Source organism: Phocoena phocoena, chromosome 19 (assembly GCF_963924675.1).
Source record: "Phocoena phocoena chromosome 19, mPhoPho1.1, whole genome shotgun sequence".
Lineage (NCBI taxonomy): Eukaryota > Metazoa > Chordata > Mammalia > Artiodactyla > Phocoenidae > Phocoena > Phocoena phocoena.
The window spans coordinates 8,755,738-8,782,503 of NC_089237.1; positions in this window are offsets into that span (position 1 = coordinate 8,755,738).

Here is a 26,766-nt window from a genome sequence, read left to right on the forward strand (position 1 = left end):
GTCAGGGACTGACCATGGTGGCCTAGGAACTCAGCAAACATATGAGGTGGGCTTGTCTCTGAAGAGACACCATGTCCTGCCAGTACTCAAGGTGGAAGTTGAGACCTAGCTGTGCAAGGTGGGGAAGTTTTTCAGGCAGGAGGGGTGGGTAGCCTGCTGTCCCAGGGGGCAGCTCCATCTGAGGGGCAGCGACAGAGAAGCAGGAGCCTCCCTCATCAGGTACAAGGGGTGCTGAGCTGGGGCCTGGGAAGGCCCAGGGGAGACTGCAGTCATTCAGGGACCCACCTGGGAGGGCTGTGAGCTGGGCGAGGAGCAGGCTGGGTTTGGGTGGCTGGGCAGTTTTCCCAAATCAAGGTATTTTAAACCAAGACTTAGGTCCTGAGCTGGACACCAAGAAAGACTCTTATCTCCTCACCATCTGTAATTGCTTGTGACCTTATAAATCCCCTCATCTCTGTGGGGTCAGGTTTATCTCATTCCTGTTAGCTGGCTGGAGGCTGTGTTGTCGTCTGCCATCCTTGGCTATCAAGACTCTATTTCGCAGCAGAGATAAACTACAGTCCCTGTCTACCAAAAGTCCCTACCCTAGGGGAGAGAAACAAAGGAAGCAACATTAAAAGGCAGCTTGGCAAGTGCTGTGACGGAGGCTGCGTGTGGATGGCTGCGAGGTGCCAGGTGCCTTCTGCATGTTGGCTCACCCCCATTTTACAGATGAGGAAACAGAGACTCCCAGAGGCAAGGCCTCTGCTGTAGTCACACAGCTACTAAGGGGTGGGGTTGGAATTCCACACACCACCTTCCTGACCCAAGAGTCTTGCCCTTTCTGGAACCGGATGCTGTCGTGAGTGCGAGAGGGGTGATGTGCGGGGTGATGCCTGCCAAGGGAGCAGGATGGGGCAGGGTGCTCCCCCACCCCGTGTTGCTTTCTGGCAAAGCCTGGGGTCACCCAACAGGGAGCTCCAGAGTAAAGATGGCCCTCGAAGGGCCACGTGAGTGGTGCACCTCCCGGCTGCCTCTGTGATGGACGTGTGGCCAGAAGTGTCATGCTCATATCAGGGGTCCCTGTGTGAGTGTCCTGGGGTTGCCTGATAAACTACCACAAGCCGGGGAGCTTGAAACAACACAAATTTATGCTCTTACAATTCTGGGGGCCAGAGGTCCGAAATCAAGGTTCATGCAGGGTCATGCTCCTTGCAAAGGCTCTAGGGAAGAATCCTTCCTCACCTCTTCTGGCTTCGGGGGGCTCCAGGCACTTCTTGACGTCCCTTGGATTGTAGCTGCCTCACTCCCATCTCTGTTCTGTGTCTCGTGGACTTCTTCCTGGTGTGTTTCCGATTCTCTTTCTTCTTATAAGGACACCGGTCATTGGATTTAGGGCCCACTGTGATCCGGTACCACCTCATCCTAACGAATTACATCTGCAAAGACCCTATTTCCAAATATGGTCACGTTCTGAGTTTTCAGGTTAACATGAATTTTGGGGAGACCGTTATTCAACCTGGTATAGTCCTTATTCAGAACTGGAAGAGTTTTTCAGAAGAAGTGAGCTCTAAAGGAGGCCTAGAGCGAGGAGGGGAAGGAACCAGTGTATGCAAAGGCCCAGAGTCTGGAAAGCCCGAAGCTGTTTCGGTATGATTAGAACATTCTAGAAAGGGGGCAGAGTGGGGGTTGCATTACAGCAGGGCCAGGTTAGGAAGGGGCCTCCTACCGGCTCCTCCCACCTCCCCGCCCCCAGTGCCCAGGGCACCAGTGACCCACACTCCTAATTAGAGCACCAGAAGGGATTGGGCCAAGAGAGCAAAGACGGACGATGAGTGTAGCAGTGCAGGGGTCGGGCGGGGGGGTGGTGGTGGCTGGAAATGATGTGACACCCATCCTGCCACACACAGCAGGTGGCAGTCAGCCTGGACAGCAGCCCACGGGTAAGGAAGTGGAGGCGTGTGGGCTCAGCTGCAGGAGTTGGAAACCACCACAGTCCTGTTGGGTCTCCTCTCTGAGTTGAGAAGCAGGCGAGGAGCGATTGGGAAATGTCAGGGTGGAGCCCATCTTCCCAGACGGTGGATGTCAGATCAAGCAGCCTGTCTCCGGCCTCTCTGTGCCCCTCTTGCGTCCTTGGGGACTGGGCTGTTCCAGAGCCTGGAACGGGAATCCCTTTTCCTCTTGGGGGATACGAGCTGTTTTAGAAACCGAGTTTCCTCCTGCTGGCTGATCTCAACCTTGAGAGGTCACGCAATTCATATCCTGCCTGGGGGTAGGACCAGACCCAAGCTGAGCCAGGGCGGTGAGGCAGCCCCTCCGCTGGGTGCCCCCCGAGGAGATGTTCCTGAGTAATCAGCGCAGCAACCCACCGCCCCCAGCCCGCTCTGCCTCCCTGCTCAGCTAGGCAGGTTGCCATAGTGACAAGCAGGTGTTCGTTTCTCCATCATAATACCAGAGTCTTCCCAGGCTCTGCCCAGCCTGGCCCCAAAACACAGCCCAGGGGTGGGGAAGAAACCCTGGGGTCCCCACGCAGAGGCGATCAAATAGCAAGGAGAGGAAGTGGGAGGGGCGAGGGCAGGGAAAGTGTCAGAGATGACCGAGTCTTTGCCAGTCAAATCCTGACACCGCCCTGAGTTATTTCCTCAGTGGGAAGTGTCCAGAGAGGTCCCGGAACCCAGACTATGGTGCTCGAGACTTTTATTTGGGGGGTGGGAGGCGGGGGTAGAGGCTGTGGGTCTGTCTTTGAGGTTGTAAATGTCTGTTTGAGGCCTTACTGATCGCACAGGGGCCATGGAGGCGGCCACCTGCGGGTGGGAATCGCTCACCTCTGCAGCCCCTGGAGGAGTAAAGGGAGGGGGAAGGGGGAGCTTTCGACCCTGATCTGATGTCTGCAGAGAACTGAGCCCCAGCCTGAATGCCGTGCTCAGTCCTTCGGAACGAAACAGCCTCTGCAGACTCAGGTTCGTAAGTGATAAAGACGGTACAGGAGAAGAAGGCTTTACCTTTGCTCTCCTGCCTTTCCGGGCATGAGTTAGTCCCCCTGGGAGACCACCCTCCAGCTGTGGGCTACCCCCGAGGCGGTGTGGTGAGTCACAGAGGGTTGAGGGTTGAGCAAAAACTGAGGTTTCCTGGGGAGGAAGAAATCCGGCTCCAGACTGCAGCAGCCCCTCCCGCCTGAGGCCTGGCAGGCCTGCCCTCTGAATTTTAGGCTTGTCAGCCCCACAGTCCCCAGAGCCAGTTCCTTAAAATAAGCCTCTCTCTGGAGAACACTGGCTGATACTTCAATGGCTTGGATGCCTGTCCCAGCAGCCGTCAGTCCTCTCTCTGCTTTCACTGTGCCTGGGGCTCAGTGTTGACATGGGGTGGCCGGAGAAAAGACCAGGAGGGGTGCTTGGGCCACATATGGACGGCCTTACAGTTAGGGTGGCTGAGTTTGAGTTTAGTTTGGTAGGCAGTGGGGGAGTTGAAGTTTTCGAGCAGGAGACGGGCATCCCTGGGATAGGACAGGGTGGGGACAGCCATTGGGAGGAGGAGAGGGGCAGAGGGAAGACATGGCTTTTCCAGTTGGAGCTGTTCAGCCACGGCAGAGGGAGAAATGCAACTGGGGAGTCACTCCCCAAGAGGTGAAATTATATTAGGAGCAATAGATTCCAGCAATAAACACAAATCAATAGATACTTGAAATGGACAAAGGGGTTTCTGTTTAGAAGAGGCTGGTTGTAAAGCAAAGAATTATCTTACAATTAGACTAACCATGACATCCCATGTCCTTGTAAGTTTGGATTCCATTTTTAGAATTTTTAAAAGATCAGAGCCTGTCTGCATTCATCCCCAATGTCACTGGCCTTCTCTTCCCCCAGGCCTGAGCCCAAGTGATGGAACGGGCATTCCCTCCCCCCTCCCAGTAGATAGGGTGGTGAGCCCCCCAAGCACAGGTGTTGAATGCTATTGCAGAGAAAGGGGACTGGCGGGGTCTGGCATAACGGGGTGGGGTCAGGCTCTGCCTGCAGCATCCTTCCAGGGCATTGTCACAAAGAGGGGACAGGTGACTTCCTTTGGTGCTATAGTTGTTTCCTGTGGCTGCTGTAATGAATTACCATGAACTGGGTGCCTGAAAACAACAGAAATGTCTCCTTTCACAGTTCTGGAGGCCAGAGGCCCGATATCAAGGTGTCCGCAGGGCCGCGCTCCCTCCAGAGGGTTTAGAGCTGCACTCGTTTCCTCACATGCTTCCCTCCAATAAAATTAACATATTTTCCATCCTATCCCTTCTCTAGCCTGAGAAATCATTCCGTTCTCACGTCAGGAAGGGGAAACATGTTTTGTCTGTTCCCAACAGTGGGCTGGATCTAGGAAATAAAGAGATGCGGGTTTGAATCCCATCTCAGAATTGTTATCAGCTGTGTGTTCCAGGGGGCGTCAAATCCTTCGGCTTCCCGCATCTTCCTCTCCCCACCTACAAAATGGAGATCATAAAATGCTATACACTTTGGACGAGAAAAATAGTTTCTGGAACACATTTGCTCTCACCCCCATCCTGGTAATCTCTCTCCACTAATAATAGACTTAATTATTTAAACTTAATTTGTTAGAGGTTTGATGTTTAATTTGAAAATCCTCATGAATTATTAATATTTAATAAATAATAAAATTTAATACATATTAACTGGGGTTTAAATACATAAACTATTTGATTTCTAAATTCAATGTCTATTTAAAAAATAAAACAGATAAGAATCACTCCTCAGATACATCAGACCCTGGGGACATCCTCGTGGAAATCACAGCCCCTGTTCTCTGTCCGTGAAAGCAGCATGGGTGGGCACCCGTGTCCTCAGGCCGGCTGCACGCAGAAGAGATTGGGAGGTCACCCCCTCGCCTCCCCAAGACCCAGACCCAGTCTAAGTGAGCCTACCGCTTGCTGGGCCCCTCTCTTGAAATCTCCCCCATGGTAGCTGCCTGCAAAGTGGACCACCGCCCAGGGAAGGAAGGAGGCTGTCTCAAGAAGGAGGCTTCTTATAGGGAAATCAAACTGCACATAGATAGACACACCGTGCTTTTTACTTGAATATTAACTGGCACTGAGATATAGCGTGAGTCTAGTTATATCAGCAATTAGTTACTGACGAGGTTCTGGGATGGCCGCTGCCCCTGATTCTGACACAGAAGTTCCCGTAAAGTGGGCTGACTCTGTCCCCCAGCAGCCTTGCCATCGCCATCCTTGGGCGAACGGGGTCTTGTGTGTCACCCAGAGAAAATACCTTTGCCTTTCACAGGGACAAGAAGCCAAGTGACCACCCACAGGACTGGTCTAACCGTGTCTCACCCTTTGGAGGGAACCACTCGAGGTGGGTGAGCCCTCGGGGCTCTGGGCCCACTCTGGGCCCTTGCGTTTCTCTAACCGTCCCTTGGTTCAGGGCTTTTCCTGCTCTTTAAGGATGCACAGGGCTTTCCCTGGTCATTCCATCCTCCGGGGAAGAGCCAGGCAGCTGGACACGGGTGCCCAGAATCCCGGGCAGGGCAGGGCCCTGGTCACAGCACGCCTGCGATGCTAGGTCAGCTGCGGACGAGCAGGGGACAGCTGCCCCAGTACCTCCTGTCATCTGGCAGCCCAGCTGGCATGGGCTGCACTGCCGTCTCGTTTCACAGCCTGCACGTCGGCTTCCTGCTCCAGACTGGAAGCCCCTTGAGGGCACCTGCCTGGCCTTGCCCACCTGTGCATGCCCAACCCTTAGTGCGAAGCCTGGCACATAGGAGGTGCTCAGGAATTCTCCAATACTGGAGCATAAAAGGTGAGGGGACATTCTTTCTCACAGCTTCCCTTGGGGTGGCAGTGCCCGCAGCCCCTCCTCGGCATCTCCCTCCATCCCCAGGTTCAGGTCCCCCGTCCTCCCTCCCGGCACCCCTACCCCACTGGCTGGGGCAGGACTGGCTGAGGTAGCCGGAGAAGCCGGGCCGCAGGTGTCCTGCTGTAGGGGAGGATTTGCAGGAGAAGCCGATTAGAAGCCGCCTCTCCGGGTGCTAATTCTCTCACCCCCGAGCTTCCTGTGGCTGCCTCACTGCTGCGTCTCAGACTGAAGGATTGCGTGGAGTTTTAAATGGGAGAGAAGGAGCATTTCTGATCTCATTTTCCAGTATTTCAGCTGTGCCATAATCTATTTACCACACAATTCGTGTCACTTTGATAAGCGGCTGCTTCAAGAGTGCATTTATTAAAATCAAGAGCGGGGACAGCTTTCAAGTCTCTCAAGAATTGTAATAAATGTTTGAAATTAGTCATTCTGGTGTTTGTCATGGTTCACGTCATGTATTCCATCGCGGTGACAAGCAATAACGCCCAGCACACGCGCCCTCTTTGGTGACGATGGTGGAGTCTCTCTGATGCCCTCATGCCCGGGGTGTCAGGGCAGGGCTGGGCTGGAGGGTGCAGGAGACCCACGCCGGCAGCTCAGCCTGGTGGAATGCTCTTTAGGCCTAACCTTGCATCCTTGAAAAGGAGCGAAATGGCCTAGAGCCACTTTGCCTCCCACCCCCCTCGAAAACCCTCAGCTCTTCTCTCTCTCTGGGCACCAGGGCCTCCCCTCCAGCCCCCATTCCTGCCCAGCGGTGCTATCTGACGATATTGTAACATCATGGCTGGTTTACCGTTTTCTTTGGGGCTTTTATAGCTTTGGGAAGTAACCCTGACCTCAAATATGTCACCTTCTCAGAGGCTCAAGTTCTCTCTCTGGGCACCAGGGCCTCCCCTCCAGCCCCCATTCCTGCCCAGCGCTGCTATCTGAGGATGTTGTAACATCATGGCTGGTTTACCGTTTTCTTTGGGCTTTTATAGCTGTGGGAGGTAACCCTGACCTCAAATATGTCACCTTCTCAGAGGCTCAAGTTCTGCAGGATTTTAAGGCCCAGGAAGTGGGGAGGAGGGTCACTGAGGCCATTAGAGGGATTGGATGGGATCGGGGAAGAGCCGTTTCCTGCCTCTGTGGTGTCTTGGGGTGCATGACCCCAGAAATGAGGATCAGAGCGTGAAAACCATTTTTATTAGAGACACTGAGAATGGGCCCAGAGCAGCTGAGGCTTGGTGCTGGGTGGGAGAGGTGGGAAGGACCAGGGGACATACATTTTCTGGTTGGCTAGAGGATGTTCCTTCCGAGGGGTCGTCAGAGCTGGTGGCAAGGCCCCTGTGTGCCCTGGGGGCCCCCCAGGCCACTTGCTGTGGGTACCGTCCCGCTGCCAGGCCTAGGTCCAACCACAGAGGGAAAGCTGAGGGGGCAGGTGTCCCCAGGTCCCCTGGGGAGCAGGTGACACAGGAACACAGAGGCTCAGGGTGGGCAAGGGAATGGTGGGGCCCCTTTGGGTGACAGGCTCTCTCTTTGGGGAAAAGCATCCGAATTTTGTTTGTGTTCAAGGGCTGGTGAAAAGTCCTTTATGTTCTACTAAAAGTATTGAAAACAGTCATTCCACCTCTCTTGAGAAAAGCGTTTTAGTAGCGCAGCAACTGAAGCTCACCTGTTGCGGGGGGTGTGGGTGTGTGGGTGGCAGTGAGACAGACAGACAGACAGACAGAGATTTGTAACTAAAACCTCACAGTGAGAGATCTGAACCATTTGCTCAGGCCTGTGTTTCCCAGGTGAAGCTCTTTCTCACAGATGTGAACAGTAAAAGTGGCTTTTTCTCTACTATAGTTTTATATATAAAAAAGGAAAACAGTCAACCTTCTGTGAGTCTGATTTTAAAGGAGACATACCCTCATTTGCAGATATTTTGAAAAATATAGAAAAGAATAAACATAAATATATTTTTCAAAAAAGAGCCATGATTCTCTAGACAAGGTGGGGGTGACCCTTATTTTACTCAATAATGGCCCCAAAACACAAGAGTCAGCAAGTCTGGCAATTCGGATAGAAGCCGTAAAATGCTTCTTTTAAGTGAAAAGGTAAGGGACTTGCCTGGTGGTCCAGTGGTAAAGAATTCACCCTCCCATGAAGGACACACGGGTTCGATCCCTGGTTGGGGAACAAAGATCTCACAAGTCGCGGGGCAGCTAAGCCTGCACGCCTCAACTAGAGGGCTTGAGTGCTGCAACTACAGAGCTCTGGAGCCCGCGTGCCGCAACTTGAGAGAGAAAACCCGCACGCCACAACTAGAGAGAAGCCCGCGTACAGCAACGAAGAACCTGCGTGCCACAACTAAGACCAGATGCAGCCATAAAAATAAAATTAATAAATAAAATAAATATTTTTTTAAAAGTGAAAAGGTAAAAGTTCTCAACTTACTAAGAAAAAAAATCGTAGGTTGAGGTTGTGCAATCTTCTATCTGTGAAATTGTGAAGAAAGAAAAAGAAATTTGTGCTAGTATTGCCATCACAGCTCAAACTGCAGAAGTTACCGCCATGCTGCGTTACGAGTGCTTAGTTAAGGTGGAAAAGGCATTAAATTTGTACAATGAGACATTTTGAGAGAGAGAGAGAGAGAGACCACATACACAAAACTTTTATTACAGGGTATTGTCATAATTATTCTATTTTATTATTAGTTGTCGTTAATCTCTTACTGTGCCTAGTTTATACATTAAACTTTATCATAGGTATGTACTTAAAGGAAAAAGCATAGTCTATGTAGGGTTCGGTACTATCTGTGTGTTCAGGCAGCCACTGGGCGTCTTGGAAAGTATCCCCTGCAGATAAGGGGGGACTCCCGTACATTTCTCAAAATGCAGATCTGATCATGTCACTTGTCCCTGCTCCAAGCCCTCGGTGGCTTCCTCGTGGCTCGGAAGATGAAGTCCAGCCCACGCACCTTCCACTGCAGCCCTCAGCACGGGCTGGGAACGCCTCCAGCCCTTCACTTCTTCTGAGAAGCCTCCCTGGCCCTGCGTCGCTGGGGGACCCCTTCCTCTTATTCCTCCGGGCCCCCAATCCCCTGGCCCTCCTTCCTGGCCAGGCACAGCTGCACATTTTCATGGCTGTAGGGATCATTCGGTGAATGTGTCTCTACTTCCCCTGGGGAGCATGCATCCCAAGGGTGAGACGGGGCTGTCTCGCAAAGCCCTGGGCCCCAGCTCCGGAGGCAGCAAGGACGGCAGGGGGTTAGCCCTGCCCAGGCGAACAGATCGGCAGCTCCTGGTGGCAGCACCTCATCCTCTCACTGCCCTGGGGCTCACGTCTATCCAGCAGGACATCCTGGCAGCACCTCCCCTGGGGGGAGGCCTTGTGCCTCCCAGACGTGTGTGGGTCTCTCCCCTGAGCAGGACAGAAAGGGCCAGGCCCCACCTTTCACCCCTGACTCTCATCTCGGGCCCGTGTATTGAGCTCAGGTCACTCTTGACAGTGGCCAACTCACTTTCTGTGTCACTCTCGCCCTCACGTCCGCTCCCTGGGTCAACGTCTTGGGCAGGTCCTCCCCAGAAGCCCGTCTCAGGCTGTTTCTGGGTCACCCAAGCTAAGACACCAATTTTTAACTCTCACCCTTGGCTTTTTACCCATTCAGATGCTCAGGCTTCTGTGAGGAAAGCCTACTTTGTAGCCTTTGTTTGGGGAGCAGGGGGTACCCCAGGTTTTCCGGCTGAGTGTCCCCCTGTAAGAATCACTATAACCTCACCTATGCTCTTTCTTCCTTCCCCTCCATGAGCCCTTTCTTCTTCTCCCTTCTCGATTCCCTCTTCCTTCTCCTCTCCCGCTTTTCAAAATTGTCCCTCAGGCCTTCCTGCTGCTGGTGTTCAGACACGCAGATCTTGGCTCCCGTTTTGCATGAAGGTTTGACCTTGGGCAGAGCTGCCACCCAGGATGGATGTGTTGTGGCTGCATTTAATCATCAAGAGCGGCTCAAGCCTTGAGAAACCACGGAGACCCAATTCCCCGTCCCCTGCCTCGAGATGGCAATGAACTTCCGAGAAACAGCTAATCAATGAATTGAACAAACCATTCAGGCAGTTAACCCTCTCCGTCAGGACCTTCATCACAATTGCAGAAGTAAATCGGGGGTGGGGAGCAACACCTGGGAGGGGGGGTGGGGAGCTTGTATTAACCCCTGATGTCTTCGGGCGGCGGGGTGGGGGGGAGTGGGGGGTGGGGAGGTAGAAGGATGCCCTGCCCTCCGGGGATTTGATTTCTGAGAGGGGACGAGAGATGCAGCTTGGTCTAGCCCCCTGTCTGGCTCTCTCTACCCACACTGAGCTAGGAGCACAGACGATTTTCTCAGCTGCCCCATGAAATTATTTTTGAAAACCGTAAGGTGCCTCTTAGCTGTTAAGAGCTGATGACTACATCAACCGTCCCCTTGGCCAAGAACCCACCAGGTCTCCCCTCCGCCCGTCCGAACCTCGAGGTCTGCCACCTCCCTGTCCAAGAGAGGAGGATGATTCTAGACGGGTCAGCTGGAGTGGGGGACTATTGCCTTTCAATAAATATTTTATTTAAAAACGTAAAAATTCTGTAAGACAAAATAAAATTCAGCTGAGCAAAAAGAAATTAAATGTAAATCATTCTAAAACTCACCTCCCAGAAAGAACTGATAAGACAGGGGGTGTACGTTTTAGTGTAATCTTCTCAGGGGCTTTCCTGCTCCCAGCTTTATAATCATAGGAGTGTGTGTGTGTGTGTGTGTGTGTGTATGTGAGTGTGTGTGTGTGTGTGTGTAAGAGAGAGAACAGGCAGTAGCAACAAGCAGCAAGATGCTGAAACGCTGGGTCATGGCGAGCTGCCTGCCTTGGGGCTGGAATTTTCCATGGCAGTAAATAAATCTCCTCTGCGAGGTGGCAGGCACAGAGAGGACATGAGTGAGGTGCCGGCATCAGCCCAGTGTTTACTGCACAAAGAGAATATTTACAGCTCCATCTTTGGTGTGAAATGTGGCTCTTCCAGACCCTACGAAGGTCACTGGAATGTCAGGAGAATTTATGGGTGTTTTGTAGCACATCTGTGCCGGGGAGCAAGGCGATGGGATTCTGTGCCTCAGTACCCGGAGCAGAGAGACACCCAAAGAGGGAGAGAGGGAGCAGCTGGCTGAGAACCCCATCCCCCCCACCCCATCACGCTCATTTATGCCAGTGTGATTCTATTTGTCCGTGTGTGTGTAGAACATATGTTACTCTAAGGCTGGGGAGGGGAGGTTAAAATGTGCAAAAGGGAAAAACAATTAGAAGATTCATGAATCACGATTCTGTTTCTGCTTCTACTGTCAGGGCTAATTATTTCTTGGTTTTACGTAAAGGATTCTGCATTCATTAAAGCCAGGAAAGTCCCAAGTAGATTATAGTTTTAGATTCCAGAATCCTAGCGTGGGGCAGGGACCTCCAGATAATAAAATTTATTGTCATTTTCAGTTGAGAAAGCCGAAGGCTGATGACTTTCTGTTTAATAAGCTTGCATGTTATCAGAATTATGGGGGTGGGGAGTGGTTTGGAAGGTCTGAGGGAAGTAGGTTGGGCTTACGTCTCCAGAGGGTCTCCTGATAACCTGCAGTTGGTCCCATGCCAGGTGCTTGCACGTTTCCTATGGTCTCACTGGGTGGTGCTTTAGTGCAGGTACTTGTCTGGTTCCTCTTGAACCAGTCCTGTGTTTATTCATTCATTGCCCGCCCCCCCATATCATGCTGGAGGGCATCCTACGTCGAGGGTCTACGACATGGCACTGAGACCACAGAGGAGAACCCCAGAAAGCCTCCGCTCTGGAGTTTCCATCTCCCACGCCCTGCGACCACGTTGCTAAGTCAAGGTCAACGCATCCTGATCAGCTCATAGCTCTGTCCCTGCTGCTTCTTAAAATACGATGCAGGACAGGCGCCCAGGCTCTGCCCTGGAGCTGCTCCTCTCGGCTGGCAGCTGTGTGACTCCGGGCATTGCCCTTTTCTCTTTTCAGCCTCGACTGTGCTATCTGTAAAAGTGTGTTCTTGCATTAGTGATCCTTCTCTGATTCTGGGTTTTTCTAACTCCCTGGAGGAAGCTGTCACCCAGGATGAAACTCCCTGGAGGAAGCGGTCACCCAGGATGAAACATTCTTGACGGTTGAGTCTGTGTTAATGTTTATAAGTGTAGTGTTGGTATGGAGAAGAGTTTGGAGATGACAGAATTGTCAAAATACATGGAAGCACACAAATAGGGTGAAGGAAAAGCTTTTCTCTACAGCAGATGTCAATTAATAAGTACGGAAGGGACGATGGAGTGATGTAGCTAGAAAAATCATCCACGGGTGCTAAAACCAGTGGGTGAAAGTATGATTAGGGTCAGGATATTTATATAGTCTCCATGTATCTGCCCATAAATTACATATCAAATACAAAGAGTGCGGGGTGACTCGACAGTGAGGTCTGGCAGACACTTCCTGGACTAAGGGATCAAGGCTAATTTCACCAACATGGGGACAAACGTGTAGGGTGTGCCACCTGCTATGATGCACTGAGGACACACACCATTTCTGCGGTCGTCCCATCAAAAATGCACAACATGGGGACTTCCCTGCTGGCACAGTGGTTAGAAATCCGCCTGCCAATGCAGGAGACACGGGTTTGAGTCCTGATCCGGGACGATCCCACATGCAACTCAGCCCACATGCCACAACTACTGAGCCCGTGTGCCACAACTACTGAAGCCCGCGCACCTAGAGCCCGTGCTCCCAACAAGAGAAGCCACCACAATGAGAAGCCTGCGCACCACAATGAAGAGTAGCCCCCGCTCGCCGCAACCAGAGAAAAGTCCACATGCAGCAAAAAAGACCCAATGCGGCCAAAAACAAAATAAATAATTCACCAAAAAAAGAGAAAAAATGTTGTAAAGCAATTATACTCCAATAAAGATGTAAAAAAAAAGAAAAAAATGCACAACCTGTATGTGATGGTGAAGAAACATCAGAAAAACCTAAATTGAGGGGCTGTCTACAAAATCACTGGCCTGTGTTCTTCAAAAACTTTATGGTAAAAGAAAGAGAAAGAAAGACTGAGATGTTATTTCTAGTTAAAGGAAGCAAAGGAGATGTGACAGCTAGATGCAACTCGTGAGCCCAGGTTAGGGCCTGGACCAGGCAGCAAATGGCAATAAAGGACGTTATTTGGATAACTGATGAAATTTGAATAGGGTATTAGTTTGCTCAGGCTGCCATAACAAAATGCTATAGACTGGGCAGCTTAAACATAGTTCTAGAGGCTAAAAGTCTGAGATTGGGGGGCTGGCATGGCTGGGTTCTGGTGAGAGCTCTCTTCCTGGCTCACAGACAAGCCACGCATGTCCTCACATGGGAGAGAGGGAGAGAGAGAGAGAGTGAAGAAGAGGGCTCTCTGGTGTCTTTTTTTATTAGGGCACTAATCCCATCATGGGAGACCCATCCTCATGACCGCATCTTAAATACATTATTTCCCAAAGGCCCAGCCTCTTACTACCATCACACTGGGGGGTTAGGGCTTCAACACACGAATTTTGGGGGGAACGTTAACTTTCAGTCCATAACAAATATGGACTGTGGATTAGATAATAATATTTTATCAATGGTAAATCTCCTGATTTTGATAATTGTCCTGTGGCTACATAAGAAAATGCCCTCATTCTTAGGAAAATGCCCACTGAAGCATCCAGAGGTTAGGGGGCATGTTGCCTCCAACTTACTCTCAAAAGGTGCAAGAAAAAATAATAATGTGTTCAGAGAATGAGTGAGTTCGTGGTAAAGTGCAAAGTAAATAAGCAGTGAATCTGGTAAAGTATATGGGAGTTCCTCTTGCTATTCTTACAACTTTTCTCAATTGGAAACTATTTCAAGATTAAAATTTACCCCAAAATAAAAAATAAAGATAAAAGCAGCTCAGTACACTGTGTAACTGAAGTTATTGGTCTTGAATCAAACCTGACCTGATTTGGAATCTGAGTTCCCCAGTCTTCTAAAGTTCATCTTTTTGTTCATGACCTTTCAATGCCATTAAAAGTATTGATATTATTCCAAAGGAGCAGCTGACCAGGTCACCAAGATCACTTTGCTCATTTGCCCTTTCTCCTGAAAGTACTCAGGTAGCAAAAGAAACAATTATGAGGTGCTTCCACCTGGTCAGCTAAAAATTTGTCCCAAATATGTCTTGAACCAATCATCTTCCACTCCCCCCTCTGTTTCTCCCTCCCTCCCTTCCTTCCTGCCTTCCTTCCACTTATAGCTTCCAAATCAATAAATACTTTGATGTGAGAGAAGGGTTTCTTCCTTCTCATCCTTCTGGGCTCCAATTTTTCCAGATAAGTGTGGAAGAAACAATCTTGAAAGTGTTCTGTGGGACAAAAAAATTGCAGAGTTGAAATTAAATATTGTAGTGATGTAACACAGTAAGCAGATCTGCTTGACAGCTCTGACAGCTATTGGTTCTAGAAAACAGCATTTATGATGTCAGTCCTATAAGGGAGTATGTTTGAATTAAAATAATTACAGCTGATAGCACAACAAAGATCCCTCATCGTCAATCATCCTTCACAAATACCCTGGGTAGAACTTTCCGAGTGGCAGGAAAAGTCTCTGTCAAGGGGAAGAAGCGAGTAAGTGCTTGCTGTCGGTTCCTTCAGAAACCTAGAGTCCTCCAGACGCCCATGCATTTCACCTTTGAAAGGAGCTCAAGCGTGGGGACGTCTCTCGGGCGGCCGTGTCTGTTGGACTGAGTGGATGGTCACTGCCACTTCTGGGATACAGTTTATCCTCCTCTTGTCAACTGTTTTGGCTGAATCGACCTGTTCTTTTGATGACACCATGTTGATGCTAAAAGTGAAACTCCTTTGTCTGCCGCTCCCTTTGGAATTCTGAATTTGAAATGACAGAGGGTTCAGTTTCAACGCCTGGGTGAAACCGATGAAGGACCTGGCTGAGTCGTTGAGATGCCCAGAGAAACTTCTCTGCCCGCGGGTAGATCTCTTCCTGCTTACCCCTGTCTAAATTCTTCCCAGAATAAAATGCCCCTGAGAGGGTCACTCCCGGGAACACATTTCGGCTTGAGGGAAGTTGCTGGGATCAGGACCGGGGAGTGTTAAAATCTGGAGCCTGAAGGGCTGAGGACGACAGAGCGGGAGGAAAGCCTAGAAGGGGTCCAGGAGCCAAGGCAGAGGAGGGGAGGGCTTCTTGGGCCTGAAGCTGGGCCCTGGCTGACAGGACCCCCTCCCCTCCGTTCACTCGCCTCGGAGCTCCTGGACAGGGAGAAGCTTTCCGACTGTCACCTGGATCAGAGCTCCCACGAACGCTGCGCCCTCCACACTGCTGCCCGTCCCTGCCTGGGCCTCCACATTCTACACCTGCTGCTCCTGGGGCCGAGCCTCGGGGTTCAGCTCAGGATGGTCAGTCCCTCTGCATGCAGGTGGCTCCCCTGGCGTGATCACCGGTCTCCCGCCGCACTGGGTTGGCACGTGTCCCGCAGACGCGTGACCACCTGGAACCTCAGAATGGGACTTGGTTTGGGAAGAGGCCATTGAAGATGTTGCAGATGGCAGATGTAATTGAATTAAAGATTCGAGGTGAGATATTCCTGGATTGGGGGATGGGAGGCTCTAAATCCAGTGACTGGTGTCCTTATAAGAGAAAGGAAAGGGAGATTGGAGACGCAGACACAGGGGAGAGACGCAGAAAAGGCCATGTGACGATGGAGCAGAGACTGGAGCGATGAATCTACCAGCCCAGGAATGCGAAGGATTGCTGGCAACCACCAGGAACTGGAGGGAGGGAGAAGCCTGGGATGGATTTTCCCTCAAAGACTCCAGCAGGGACCAACGCTACCCTTACCTTGACCACGGACTTCTGGCCTCCGGAGCTGTGAGAGAATACACTTCTATTGTTTAAAGTCCCCCAACCTGTGGCCCTTTGTTACAGCAGCCCTAGGAAACTCTCCTCTTTTCATGACTATTTATTGACCTATGTGCCAGGGGTTCTGCAATGCCCTGGCAGCAAAATCAAGACCAGAGTGTCTGGGCCAAGCCAATGCTCCACATGGAAGGGTGGGGCTATAGGGGCTGGAACTCTAGACCCACTAGACTTCAAATGCACCCTCTCCAGACCTGGGCTGGGTCTGCCGTAAACAGAGAAGGGCATCATTTGGCTGGCCCGTGGGCACTAAATAAATCGTAGCATTTTCCTTCCTATTCCAGCACTGTGATGCCTGTTCTTTCCCTGGTCATAAACTGTCCTCCTAGTGCTTTCATGACGCCCAGCTCTCAGCTCTTAAGATTAAATGCTGTTCTTCTACAGAGCCAAGGAAGCTGCCCAGGAAGACCAATAACATAGAATAAAAATGAAAACGTCAAAAGATTTTTAAAGGGCAATCTAGGAACGATGTAACATGGTGGTAATCATGCAAGAGACCATTGTTGGAGACCACTCCACCAGGAGGCATAGCACTTTGAATGCATAATAAACGATAGGACAGGAAGAAGGGCCATACCGAGCGGAGAATCAAAACCCAACTTCTGAATGTAGAAGTGGTCCCAGATGAGCCTGGGTAGTAATTGAGGAAAGAGTGAATAAATCAGGGAAAAGAACCTTGGCTGGCAATGATCCTGGGTCTTAATCAGGCATTGCCATGCCTGGTGGAGGGAGCTGGGTCGAGGGACGCTCGCTGCGGGGAGGGGAGGGCTGTAGCGGCCTCACGTCTGTGTTTTCGATGTTCACGTGCTGGCGGGGCAGAATAAACATGTGTTTTGTGGCTCCTCTTGGCACACTCTTGGCCTCAGGATGTCATCAGCTTAATGCTGTTTGTATTTGTCATTTGTCACTGGGCATTAGCGCGTTGGAGGCTGTATCACTTCCCTAGGGCTGTCATAATAAGTACCACAGACTGAGGGGCTTAAACAATAGAGATGCTCTCTCTTCCAATTCTGAAGGTCCGAAATCTGAGATCAAGGTGTCTGCAGGGTTGGTTCCTTGTGGAGCCCTACGGGAGACTCTGTGCCAGGCCCCTCTCCAGCTTCTGGTGGTTTGCTGGCCATGCAGGGCATCTTTAACCTGTAGATCCATCACCCAGTCTCAGCTTTGATCTTCACAGGACCTTTTCTCCCTGTGTGGCGTTTCCGTGTCTAAATATCCTCTTTCTGTAAGGACACTCATCAGATTAGGGCCCACCTGAATGACCTCATTTCAACTTGATTACCTCTGTAAAAACCCTCTTTCCAAATAAGGTCATAGTCTGAGGTTCTGGGGGTACGACTTCAACATATGACTTTGGGGGCACCTAATTCAACCCATATCAGAGGGTGTTGGGGAATTTCCAGTTCCTGTTGCTGTGTTAGAAACTACCGCAAAACGCAGTGGCGTAAAACGATAACTGCATTATGTTCTCAAATTCTTTGGGTCAGGATTCAGACAGGACCTGGCAGGAACAGCTTTTCTCTGCTCCACAACACCTGGGAATCGGCTGGGAAGGTTTGCTGGGGGCTGGGATCAACGTGGGGGTGTGTCCCTGATGCACACATCTGGCTGTTGCCTGGGACTTCCCTGCTGTGGCCTCCTCACGTCGCCTGCGCTTCCTCACACCATGGCAGCCTCGGGGTATGGCTTGTTTTCGTGGCTGCTCAGGGCTGCAAAGGTGAGTGCCCAGTGACCAAGGAGGAAGCTGGGGGGGTCTTATCTGACCCAACCTCAAAAGCCCTGCAGTGTCACTTCTGCCTCAAGCTGTTTGTCCAAGTGAGTCACAAGCATGCTCCCAACCTCGGTAACGTGGGGGGAGAGTTTTCAATTCCACACCTCGCTCCAAGGAATCTGGGCTGGCTTTCTTCTCCCTCCCCACTTCCCCAAACCTCAGACTGTGCCTACAACAGCAAAGTGGAGAGGGGAAGTGTGCTCCGATCTCGCTCAGAAGCAGTTAACTCCTGCTGATTCCCTGGACCTGAGTACTTACCGGCCAAGAAGGTCATTCCTTCCTTCCTTCCTTCCTGCATTCCAGACATGTTTCCTGAGCCTCCATTACACATCACGTGCTGCTCTCAGCGTGGAGATTCAGCAAGGACCAGGACGGGTGGATCCCTGCTCTCATGGTGTTGAAATCCCAGCAGGAGAAAGCAGACAAGAAACAAACAAACAAGATGATTTTAAACAGCAGTAAGTGCAGGAGAAAAATTAAATTAGATAAAAGGAGGGAGCCGCTGGGCAGGGTCCTTTAGGTTGGGAGTTCAGGGCAGGTTCATCCCTAAGGCACGAGGCCTGAGAGGTGGGTGCCAGCGTCGGGCCGGGAGGACCCTCAGGCCCTGGGGAGGAATTCGGGTTTTATTCTAAAGGGGGTGATAAGTCACTGAGGATTTTATGTCAGGAGCACAGCCCCTGCCCTGGGGGCTGGGGCTGGGGGTGTGGGGTGGGTACATAGAGCCCAGGACCCGCGGAGAGGGTCCACGCCTGTACACGCGTGGGCGTTTGCTGAGTGAATGGTTTAATTATCTCAGTACTGGGCCCGGGCTCCCCTTAATAATTCAGTGAATTTCAGAGGCAGATTTAATTCTATAAAGGAGTAAATGGCCCAGGAAAGTGAAGCGAGGCCATGGTGGAGGACGGTCACTACATTATAGCTCTTTATTAGATAGAAGCCCACAGCAGCGGGCAGTCGGGCTCTTGCAAACACACACATACAAGAAACACAGGAACTGCCTCGGTCAGCTTGTCAGAGTCACTTGGGAGAGCTGGGCTTGTGCGTAAGCGTCAAGGGCCGGGGACGGATGGGCTGGCCCTGGAGGAACGTGGCCCCGGCGTCAGCACCAGGCGGGACTGCAGCTTGCTGCCCGGCCAAAGTTCCACCGCATGTGCCTTTAAAAACTTTATTTTTATAGCCCTGTTAGAAGAGCACCACATGTTTTTATAGCACGTGTTAGAGGGAAGAGCTGGTTGTTTCTTGATCCGTGTGGCTCCTGATGCCAGAAACACACTGCAAAAGGGCGGCCTGAGTGAGGAGTTTCTGGATCCGCTCTGCTCCCCACGGGAGGAGTGGGAAACAGGGAGCAGCTGCCCGGGCCTGTCCTGACTCTTGGCCTGAGGGACGGAAACCCAGCCCAAGCAGCCCCATACTGGTCTTGAATTCCAACTTGGAGGGAATCATAACAACAAAGTTCTGGGGGTAAGACGTGGGTGGCAACTCAGAGGCAGGGAGCTGGCAGACGGGGTTGAACTCAAAAGGATGCTGGAATGTCAGCCCCTGAGGGCAGCAAGGTCTGGTTTTCTCACTGATGTTCCCACTCCAGAAAACACTCCTGGCACAGAGTAGGCACTGGGCAAATATTTGTTGAGTGAATAAATAAATGAACAAACTCCCAGCAGCCGAAGACGGAGAGACAGAGGAAGAGGTAAGAGATTCATGAAAGCGTTCCAGGGTCTCGCCCCTTCTTTCCTTCTGATCCTTTGCATCCTGGGTCTGGGTGACATGCCCTTGTCCCGAAATTCTAGATGGCCCATCCAGCAGAGAGACCACTTGCCACCGTTTATGAAATACCAATCTGATCAATCAGTTGCGACCATGTTTTTCTAATCTGCTCTCTTACATTGAGAGCCTTTCTGGTGTATGTGTTTTGTCACCCTGGATTTTATGCTCCTGAGGGCAGAGGATGGCCTTGTATTCCAGCACGTCTCCAGGACACTGGTCTTAGAGATGGTGTACACACTCTAGGGCAGGGGTCCCCACCCCCCAGCCCGCAGACCGGTACCGGTCAGCGGCCTGTGAGGAACTGGGCCGCACAGCAGGAGATGTTGCCACTCCCCCTCGCTCGCATTACCGCCAGAGCCATCCCCCCACCACCACACTGCCAGCCCGGCCGTGGAAAAATTTTCTTCCACAAAACCGGTCCCTGGTGCCAAAAAGGTTGCGGACCACTGCTCTAGGGGCCACACCAGGGCATCCGCTGGGATGCCGGAAGGGAATGTTAAAACTATGAGTTGCATTTAAGTTTTAGTATTATGCTTTACATTTTCCCATATTCTGTGTGTATATTTTATAATGTGTATCTTGCTAGTTACTCTAGGCCAGTGGTTCTCAACGCAGGAAGATCTTGCTTCCAGGAGACACTGGGCGATGTCTGGAGACATTTTTGTTGGTGACACCTGGGGTAGGGGGAGGGGGGTGCTACCGGCGTCTAGCGGGTAAAACCAAGAGTGCTGACAAACAGCCTGCAATGCACAGGACAGCCCCACAAAAGAGACTGATCGGCCACAAGTGTCAACAGTGCTGAGGTTGGTCTAGCCAACTATTTAAATCTCTCTGTCCCCCTTTTTGTTCTTTTTTTTTTTTTTCGTTTGGTCTTGCCACTTGGCTTGTGAGATCTTAAGTTCCCCAACCAGGGATAGAACCCATGTCCCGTGCAGTGGAAGCACTGAGTCCTAACCACTGGACCACCAGGGAGTTCCCAAATCTCTCTGTCGCTTAGTGTTCACATCTGTAAAAAAAAAAGGCTAAGACTAGTGCCTACTTTCTAGATTCCTATGAAGAAAGTGAGCTAATGCATGTAAGACATTCAGACCCAAAACAGGAGCTCTTACAGTTGTACATGTATTAATTTATAAATAATTGCACACATATTGCTAGTTGGGTTAAAATTTTTTATCCTATACTCCAACAAAGATGTTAAAAAAAAAAAGCCACGAAGACTTTCTCCAGAACACGACATACGCATGTGCGTGCATATTTTTGCATACAATTTCGTGAATCCCCACATTCTTTACACACAAATACACCTCTTGTTTCAAAAGTTAAACTATAGAAGATATAAGCTTTCAAATCTTACTAACAACCAAGAAATTCTGAAAAACTCGCTAATCATAGCAACTTTTTTAGATTAAAGAATTTTCTTTCTCCAAAAAAAAAACCAATTGGAAATTGTTACCACTCCTGGGGCTAAAAGGGGAGAAAGCAGTATGCAGAACTCACCAAGACCTGTAGCTGTAGGGAGGGTGGTCAGACAGAAGCTGCATCCTGAATCAGCTATGGCCAGGAAGAGATCCAGCAGGGAGGGAGTGGGGGGAATAAATACCTTGACCCCTTTCTCCTCCTGCCCTTTACATCTGCTGGTGCTTTCCACTGGCTGAAGCCAACTAGGAGACAGAGGACAAGGGAGACTGATTGATGCAGTTCCTAGAGGCCAGCCTCCAGGGACACAGAGCAGGGTGGCTTTGGTGGGGGGGTGGGACAGAAAGAATATCCTGCCCATCGGGAAACTTGGGAAGAAGTAGATATCAAAAATATGAATCACCATCAACAATGTAATTATTGGATTATATTACCCTATGCCTATGTCAGCAAAGTGAATTTTTATATTCAGTATTTCGTTTATTTTTACCCTTCAAGTATGTTTCATCAGCCCCATTTTCGAATGAAGAAGCTGGAGTTCAGAGAAGTTAAGTCCCTCACCCGGAGTCACAGGACCAGGAAGCCGTAGAACTAGACCCAGCCCACCTCCCTCCCGATGGATGGATAGATTTGGAGGGACTGGACACAGCTGCTGAGCATCCATGGAAACTGTGGTTTCTGAATACCCACCGAGCCTGGTAGGATGAAGATCTCTCTCTGGATCAAGGGCGTCTCAGTGGAAAGGCAGTCAGCAGCCTCACCCCCAAGTACGCAGAGCCAGCCTGGTCCGAGTGTGGTGTGAGCGCAAATGCCCAGAAATGTGAGGGGTGTGCTACCTTGCCCTCTGATCGAGAAATTCCACTTGTAAAGCTTGTTGCCTTTAGTGGGAAAGTCTCTGTTCCTGTTTCAATACGACATCTAGGGACGCTTTGAGACATAAAGTTTAAGCTATTTTTTTCTTCTCTTGCATTCAATAAGCATGTCTTGAGCTTCTGCCATGTGTGTTCAGCCCCTTCTCCTGAAGAGCTACGCAAATGAAGGGCCCTGGTCCACCTCAGATGTTCTCGCTTGTTGGATACGGATGTGCAAACCACAACTCCAGTGGCAGCTTCTGAGAGGTGGAGGAGAGGGGATGCCAACACTCTCCCAACTGAGAGTAGGGGCTGGGATGCAGCCCAGCCAGAGAGCCAGGGATGCCTGGGGGCTCTGGTCAAGGGTAAGCTGGCTCTGGGCTCCTGTTTCAGGTTCTTGGCAGATGGGCTGATGAATGCAATAGAAGACAAGCAGCAAATGTTAGCCAGGGACACACATCCTTACGTGTGATCAGAAATAAAACCACGGGCAACCCAAGTACCGTTTTAACTCAGTGCGGGGACAGCTGTACGGAGCAAAGGTGATTGTTTTATATGTTCAGCCACTGGAAAGCCCTGCTTTTATAGGTTCGCTCTCTAATTGTGTCCTGTTTTATTGGCAGCCACAGTGGACAAAGCCCCCAAGAGGGAAGTAAATGGTACCTGTGATCTGGGAGATAAAAAAGAATCAAAGAAAAGCAGAAGTTGCTGTTTCCTGCTCTCACCACATCCCTGCTGGTTCCATGGAGGGATGTTTGTTCAGCCATTAGTCATTCACTGGCTTATCCAGTCATTCACTGGTCCATCCATCCATCCATTCATTAACTCATTCTTTGTTTTTCGCATGCATTGACTCATCTACAACTTTCCTTACTCACTGGTACTGTTGACATTTATTGAGCTGCTGTATTTGATTTTAGGCAATGCAGAAAAAATCAACATCAAGGCAACAGTCATGACCTCAGTAAGCACCCTTGCGGGTCCATTGTTCTTTGCGCTTTCCATCTCCTCTGCCTGAATTGTGTTCTGGTCCAGCGGCCAGTGCCACATGCAGCCAAAGGGAGTACAAGCAACGCTGTGTCTCCCAAGACCACCTCACAGGGACTTCTATGGAGTTACAAACTGAACACAAGCACTCTCCTTTGTAAAGCTTGAAAAATCTTGTAATCAGATAATGTTAAGTCCTCCAAATTTGTTTTTTTTTTTTAAGATTGGGTTATTCTAGGTCCTTTGGCTTTCCGTATAAATTTTAGAATCAGTTTGTCAATTCCTACAAAAAAAGATCCTGCTGGAATTTTAATTGGGATTTTATCAATAGAGCCATTGACATCTTAAAATATTGACTCTCCTAATCAAGGTTCTGGTATATCTCTTCATTTATTTAGGTTTTCTTTATTTTCTCTCAGCAATTTTCATAGTTTTCAGTGTAGAGTTCTTATATGTCTTTTGTTAAATTTATCCCTAAGTATTTTACAGTTTTGATCCTCTTGTAAATGAAATTGTTTTGAAATTTTCATTTTCTACTGTTTCTTGCTAATATAAATATTTGATTGACTTTTGCATATTGGCTTTATAGCCTAATACCTTTAGAAATTCATTTATTAGATGTGGTAGTTTTAAAAAAATTATTTCTTAAGATGTTCTATGTGAACAATCATGCCTTCTGTTGATGAAAGACAGTTTTATTTATTCCTCTTTAATCCGTTACCTTTTTTTTTTCTTGCCTTGTTGCACTGACTGGAACTCCAATACAATGTTGAATTTAAGTAGTGAGAAAGGGCATCTTTACCTTATGTTATCTGATCAGAGTTTTGCCATTAGGTATAATGTCAGCTGAAGTTTTCTGTTGTTTTTGTTTTCTGTTTATGTGTTGGAGAAAGTGTCCTTCTATTACCAATTTGCTAAGCGTTCTGATTATGAAATTTTCAGATTTAACTGCAGCTATTGAGATGACCATATATATTTTTTTAAGCCTGTTAATATGGTGAATTACATTAGCTGATTTTAGGAAGTTAAACAAATCTTGCATTCCGGGGATAAACTCTATTTGTTCAGGATGTATAATTTATTTTATATAACGATGGATTAATTTTGCTAAAAATTTTTAAAGGATTTTTATATCTGTGTTCATCAGGAGTATTGGTTTATACATTTCTTTTATTATAATATCTTTGTCTTGTTTTTGTATCAGGATAAAGCTGTCCTCATAAAATGAGTTGAAAAGTATTCCCTCCTCTTAAGATTTGGGAAGAATTTATGCAGAGTGGGTATTATTCCTTCCCTAAATATTTGTCAGCATTTACCAGTGAAACCAACTGGGACTGGATTTATTTTTTTGTGTGTGGGAAGGTTTTGATTAAAAAATTTAATTTAGGGGCTTCCCTGGTGGCGCAGTGGTTGAGAGTCCGCCTGCTGATGCAGGGGTAATGGGTTCGTGCCCCGGTCCGGGAGGATCCCACATGCCGCGGAGCAGCTGGGCCCGTGAGCCATGGCCACTGAGCCTGCGCGTCCGGAGCCTGTGCTCCACGACGGGAGAGGCCGCGGCAGTGAGAGACCCGCGTACCGCAAAAAAAAAAAAAAAAAAAAATAGGTATAGAGTTATTCAGATTACCTATCTCTTCTTGAGTGAGCTTTGATAATTTGTGAGCAGCATTTATTTGGGGGCTAATTTGGTCCCAAATTACCCTAAGGCTATGTTAAAAGGTAGAATCATAAGAAATTATTTTATCTTATTATTTATTATTTCTTAATTTTTATTATTTTTATATTTTGCTTTAGGTTTGAAGAATATTTTCATTGGGTATAAAATTCTAGGTCAATAGCTTTTTCTTTCAGCCTTCAAAAATGTTATTCTTTTGTTCACTGGCTTCTAGTTTTTCTTATAAGAAGTCAATGGTGATTCTTGCTGTCTTTTTCCCTTTATATAATTCATCATTTTTTGGACTACTGTTCAGATTTTCTCTTTGTATTTGATTTTCAGGAATTTGACTCTGATATATCTTTGTGTTTATCCTGTTGGAGGTTTGTTGAAATTGTTGGATGTGTGGATTGATATTTTTTCATGAAATCTGAAATTTAGAGTTCCTATTTCTTAAAATATTTTTTCTGTCCCATTTTATTTCTCTCTTTCTCCTGGGACTTCCATTATACATATCTTAGGTTACTTGATATTGTCCCACAGATCTCTGAGAGTCTACCAATTTTGCCCACTTCCCCCACCCCCACTCCCATACTTCAGTTTGGAGAATTTCTGTTGACCTGCCCTCAAGTTTACTGATCTTTTCTTCTGCAGTGTCTCTTTTGCTGTTAAGCCCATAATTTTAAAAAATTTCTAAGTTCTAGAACCTCCAGTAAAAAATATATATATAGTTTCTGTTGAGATTCTCTCTCTCTCTTTCTTTCTCTCTCTCTTTTAAAAATCTTGCTTGCCAATTCCAGTATCTTTGTTACCTCTGGGTCTGTTTCTATTGACTTAGTTTTTCTCCTGAGAATTTCATCACATTTTCCTACTTCATATAGCTAGTAATTTTCGACTATATGCCAGATATTGTTGAGATTACATTATTGGTCATCTGTATTATTTTGTCTTTAAAGTGTTGCATTTTGTTCTGATAGATAGTTAATTTACTAGGGGATCAGCTTAATCTTGCTGTGGCTTGGTTTTAAGCATCATTAGAGAGGATGTAAAGTAGCTCTTACTCTAAGGCTAGTGTAGCCTTATTCCTAGGGTGTAGCCTTTCTGGAGTCTCAGCAAAAGTTTTGAGTATTCACTAGTGTGTCTCCACTTTGGGTGGTCAGAACTTCAGCGTCTCTCAGCACTGTAGAACCTTTGGAATCTCCATTTAACTCACAACCTCCTAATAGTTGTTCTGTGTCAGGTCTCACGTAGTCTTGCCCAGTGCGTAATCTGCTTAGTATTTGGTTCCAAACTCAAGTGAACGCCACGCCAATTTGGGGACATATTTCTCTGTGTAGCTCCCTCACCTCTGGTATCCTGCCCTGCAAATTCAAGATTCCTCAGCAATCCTGAACTTTGTTCTTTGCCTTTTCCACCCAGTGATACTATGGCTCTACATGCCTTAGTTTGGAAATGCTCCTGGGAAGAAAACCCAGGTGAAGGTGGAGCTTGCCTTGTATGTTTCCATTCTGTCAGGAATCTCAGCCCTGCACTGTCTACAGTCCAAAGCTTGTGTCCAAAGCCCATCCAAGGTAAAACTGTTGCTTTACTTAACTTACCCAACTTTGTTGTCATGTATGGCAGCAGGGTTAGTCTGATACCCATTATTCTGACATGGCAAAACTGCTACATCTCTTTTTTATCACGGAAATGTTATTTCTCAGAAGCCACCCCACCCCCATCATACTTACCTTTCAATCTGATTGGCTGGGGTGGCATCACAGGACCACGCCTAAAACGGTCATTGGCAAGGTGGGTGGAATCCCCATGATCAGCTTTGACTAAACTGAGCTCCCTCTTGGGCTGGGGAGGTCCCACCTCCCGAAGCACATGCATGCCCAATACTGGACAGAATCAGTTTCCGTTAGCCAGGAGAAGGGGACAATGGGTGTGGAGTGGCCCAACAGTGCTGCCACCCATGGTCCCCCAACTTTCCAGTCTCCAACTCTAGCTTCAGGGAAGTACAGCTCTGCTCGAGTGTCAATCTCAGATTGTTTGTATCTTTATAATACTCTTCTGTACTGGGTTGAATGGTGATGTCCACCCAGAACCTGTGAATATGATCTTATTTGGAAGAAGGGTCTTTGCAGATGTTATCAGGTTCAGATGAGGTCATACTGGATTAGGGTGGCCCTCATCCAATGGCTGGTCTTTACCAGCAGAGGGAAGTTTGGACACAGCAACACGCACAGAGGGAAGACCGTGGAGGACCCAGAAAAGTAGCCATGTGAAGATGGAGACAGAGACTGGAGTGATGCCTCTATAAGTCAAGGAATGCAAAGGATTGCTGGCAGTCACCAGAGAGGATTCTGGAACAGATTCTCCCCCAGAGCCTCCAGAAGGAACCAACCCTGCTGACACCTTGACCTCAGACTTCTGACCTCCAGACTGTGAGACAATACATTTCTGTTGTTTTAGGCCACTCAGTTTGTAACTAACACATCCTCCAATAGTAGACCCTTTCACTGAGGTGGTTTGAGTAGGCTTCTATCCCTTTTAACCAAA